This window comes from Elephantulus edwardii, unplaced genomic scaffold (genome assembly GCF_000299155.1).
Source record: "Elephantulus edwardii isolate Elephantulus edwardi_28Jun2011 unplaced genomic scaffold, EleEdw1.0 scaffold00105, whole genome shotgun sequence".
Lineage (NCBI taxonomy): Eukaryota > Metazoa > Chordata > Mammalia > Macroscelidea > Macroscelididae > Elephantulus > Elephantulus edwardii.
This window is the reverse complement of record NW_006399855.1, coordinates 960,356-965,162: the sequence shown is the minus strand read 5'-3', so window position 1 is coordinate 965,162 and position 4,807 is coordinate 960,356. Positions and strand designations below refer to the sequence as shown.

The 4,807-nt window shown below is 41.4% G+C and overlaps 1 pseudogene; it reads right to left on the bottom strand.

Moving 5' to 3' along the window:
- Positions 1–572: 572 nt before the first annotated feature.
- On the bottom strand, positions 573–3,141 carry LOC102866767 (annotated as a pseudogene).
- Positions 3,142–4,807: the final 1,666 nt, after the last annotated feature.

Sequence of the window (4,807 nt, the reverse complement as noted above, 5' to 3'; positions counted from 1 at the left end):
GTCAGGGCTAGAAACATGATAGGGCTGGCCAGTGAGAATCATCCCCATTGGAGTTACCAGAAGTAGGGCTGGCTGGTACAAGCATAATCACGGAGGGATTAGCAGCCATAAAAGGCAACACAAGTTTACACAAGAGGCTCTGTCAATGACCAGTAACTTGGGTAGCATTTTTTAATGACACTGGCTACCTGGTACTTTCAGACCTTACTAGTTCTTCCCAGTGTAACATCAAGACACCATTGGACAAAGCCATATAAATTTCAATGGCTTTCATGTTTAGAAACATCATTTACCTTAAGATTATGTTTTTTTTATTCAATTTGATACACTGATTAGAACAAAAGCAGTTAATTATGCTTTACAAATACAGTATTATTACACCATTGTGATACGGCTTTACACTGACTGTATGTAAAGGAAAAAAATAACATCAGAATAAAGGCATGCACACACCAAGCACTTTACCCTCAGACAGTCCTTAGTAAAAATCTTATGGTTAAGTAGTGGTTGGTATGGCTACATGCAGTTCAGTCACTGCTTTGAAGGATAAGCTCTGGGTAGAAAATTAATTCTTAAACAGTTCTCTCCTCCTGGCCCACAATGGCCAGCAGCAGCTTTTGGTGTGCTCCACTGGGGTCACTTGCAGCCACTGTGCTCAGGATCTTCTGATACATCTGATTGAACACCTGTTTTATTTATACAAGGTCATTCTCACGTCGAGTAACCACAATCCTGACCAAGGTAGAGTTGTCCATTCCAGTAAAGCCTCTTAGTAAAGAAGGCAGAACAGTTCAGGAAACACTGCAAGAAAACTTTCAGACCACTCGCAACATTTCTGGAGAACTCTCAGTTAACACTGAGCATGACAATCTGGAAAACCACTTGGCCAACTGACTAGAAGAGATCTCTATTTGTTCCCTTTCCCCAGAAAGGTGATCCAAGAGTGTGGAAATTAATATGATTAATATCACATACAAGCAAGATTCTGCTGAAGATTGTCCAAAAACAACTGGACTAGCACAGAGAACTGCCAGAAGTGTATGCTGGGTTTACAAGGGGTCATAGTGCTAGGGATATTTTAGCTAATGTTTGAAAACGGAGTACCAGAAGAACGTCTGTGTTTCATTGATTATGCAAAGGCGTTTGACTGTATGGATCACAACAAACTGTGGCTGACTCTGAGAAGAATGGGAATCCCAGAACACTTGGTCATGCTAATGAGGAACCTATACCTCGACCAGGAAGCAGTTGTCAGAACAGAGCAAGGAAACACTGCATGGTTCAAAATTGGGAAGGGTGTACACCAGAGATGTGTCCTATCCACATACCTTTTCAATCTATATGCAGAACAGATTATCTGGGTGTCTGGACTCTGAATAGAAATGTGGCATCAGGATTGGAGGAAGACTCACCAACAATCTGCGTTATGCAAATGACACAACCCTGCTTGCTGAAAACAGGAGGACCTGAAGTACTAGCTGTGGAAGGTCAGGGACAGCAGCCTTCAGTATGGATTGAGGCTCAGTATCAAGAAAACAAAGATCCTCACCACTGGGCCGACTGGCAGCATCATGATGAATTATGAAGAGATTGAGATTGTTCACAGCTTTAGTTTGCTTGGCTCCACAATCCTGACACCAGCAGCCAGGAAATTTAAAAGATGTATTGCGATGGGAAAGTCTGTGGTTAGGGACCTCTATACAGTACTGCAGAGCAACAATGTCAGTCTGGAGGCTAAGGTGCACCTGATATAGGCCATGATCTTTGCAATCACTTGCTATGCCTTAGAGAGCTGGACAATGATTAGGGACGACAGAAGGTGAACTGATGCCTTTGAGCTGTGGTGTTGGAGAAGAGTATGGAATATATCATGGAGTGCTAAGAAAATGAAGAGATTTGTCCTGGAGATGGTGTTCTGAAATGCTCCTTGGAGGCAAGGATTCTGAAGCTTTGTCTGACATACATTGGACATGTTGCAAGGAGGGACCAGTCCTAGGAGAGGGACCTCATGATTGGGAGGGTGAAGGGACAGCGCAGGAGAGGAAGACCCTTGATGAGATGGATTGTTTCAGGGACTGGGGTAGTGGAGATTGGTGTGGCAAACAGATTGGCACAGTATAGGGCAGGGTTTAGGGCTGTTGTACATAGGGTTGCTATGAGTTGCAGGAGACTTGATGGTACATAACAACAGCCAGTCTCAGCAGAGAAAAGCTTCTTGTGGCAAGAATATGTTAAAGCAAGATCTCTCTGTTCTTAGTCTTCCCTCACCAGCTTGATAGAGGTGCTGATCATTCCTGAGCTGTTTGATGGTTCACATTCAGTTCTCATCATGATTTCCCTGGCATAGATACATGTAGAGTGCATTCTTAATGCACTCATGAATCTGATCTAATGTCTTTTTCAAGGTGTAATCCAAAGTCTGATTCAGAACATCTGACATTTCCTCTTGGATTTCCTGATTGGTTTTGTGCATAAAATCTCAATATTCATTTCTGCTTCCTTCATTGCGTTCTGTAAACTCCAGGCATCATGAACATGGCAAGGATGACTTTTTCCACATTACCACTTAACTTTGACTTGAGATCTTTGATTAAATCCCTGCCATACAGGGTCTTAAAAGCAGCTTTAATTTTTTGCCTTTGATCATTGGAATGGTTGGGCACTATATTCAATATTGCCTGCTCTTCTGTCCAAAACCCTTCATCGCTTTTAAGACAATTTAATCTTTCATAACATCAAAGTTGGATGCAGGTTACAGTGTTCCCTGAATGGCCAGTTATCACTGCAGGATGATTGGGGAAAGGAACTTGTCCACCAGGAAACCCACCTGGCATTGGAACCCATGATGGTAGCTGTGTATAGCCAGAAAAGGCTCCACTTGGTGGGGCTCCAAATCCGTGGCCTCCAGGGTAGGATGGGCTCCCTCTGGTTGTGGAGCATCAGGATAACCTCCAGGAGTTGAGAAGCCTCCAGTGCCTGGGTAGCACCACTTGGACCAGGTGGGTTGGCACCTCCTCCCATTGGAAGAAAGCCATTAGGCTAAGAATACTAAGCTGGAGGGGGAAATGACTCTTCTTGACCTGGAGGAGGATATCCAAGGAACGGTAGGTAGCCTGTCAGGGGAAAGACTGGGAAGGACATTGTATATTGAAGGAAGCCACTTGTCAACTACCTTTTGAGGTGGTTAAGTGCTGCTGTCAAGTTGTAACTCAGTGACCCTATGACCAAGTGGTCTGAACATTTGCCTATCATGTACCATCGTCATGCCAACACAAAATGAGTCCACTGCTACAGTCACCACATCTGTTTCCTTGAGGGTCTTTACCTTGTCTGATTCTTCTTTTCGAAGCATGATGTCCTTTTTCGAAGATTTGTGTTCCCTAACAACATACCCAAGTTTCACCATCCTTACTTCCAAGGAGCACCCTGGCTATGCCTTTTCCATGACATTTGTTTGTTCTTTGGCAGTCCATGGGATAATCAATTCTCTTCTCCAACACAACTCAAAGGTACTGATTCTTTTGTCATCCTTACTCACTGCCTAACTTTAGATGCATGGAAAGATCCTGAAAAGATCATGGTTTGGATCAGGTGCACCTTAGCCCTTAAACTATTATCACTGCTCTTTAGCACTTTGCCAAGATCTGTGGCAATGCATCTTTTGTATTGATTTTCTGAATGTGGTGCTAGGGGTACTGAGAGTTGATCCAAGAAAGATGAAATCATTGAACATTTCTCTCCATCTAAGAGGATGATACTGGCCCAGTGGTGAGGGAATTTTGTTGTCTTGGTGTTGAGATGTCACTCATACTGAAGGCTGTGATCTTTGCTTTTCATGTCCTCACTTTCGGCAAGCAATGTCATCTATATAACACAGGTGGCCAATGCATCTTCTTATCCTGATGCCACACTCATCAGGATATAGTCCAGCTTCTTGAATTATTTGCATACAGATTGAATAGTTACACAGAAAGGATACAGCCCTGTCTCTCTCTCTCTCTCACACGCACACACACACACAAACTTTTTTTAAATTTCACACCATGGTCTTGCTCTGTCGGACAACTTCTTGGTCTAGGTATAGATTTCACATGAGCATAATTAAGTGTTCTGGGATTCCCATTCTTCTCAATGCTTCTGAGGCAGGGATAGGAAATCAGATTCTAAATAGAGTGAGTGTGTACATGCTGGAGGGATGGATATCTTTTGTTAAGTAAGTAATAATACTAAATGCAATGATTTGCTTATCAAAAATATTCTCTTTATTGATTTTGTTTAATGTTCTCCTATCCAGTTGAATTGTACAAAACCAAAATACTTAAGAGAAGCCTGGAAAGTGTAGTCTTTTGAAAAAAACAAAAAAAAAAAACCAAAAAAAAACCCCAAACAACACTAATGGAGTAAATAGTTATCTTCTTAGTTATTTCTCAGAAAATTTAATATGGGCTGGGTTTCAGATTAGTTGACCTCATTTGAAACTCATGTCTAGTTTCCTACGAAAACATTCTTGTCGCTAGGCTACATTAAGAGAGTTAACAGTTGAGTTTTCTTTTTTAATTTGGAGAAAATATATCTACATTTATTGTTCCTTCTTACTAATTTTAGAGCTTTAACAAATTCAAATGAAAGTTATAGCCTTCGTGCAATTATTTTATATAATTACATGCATTCTGTGTTGCTTTGATTTTGTGAAAATACTAATTTCAAATATGTATTAAATTATGTTGGAATGCCCAGTATGAGTGAAGGCTAGGTGATCTTTTAAAAAAAAAACACACCAAAAAACCCCACACACCACCAAACCAAC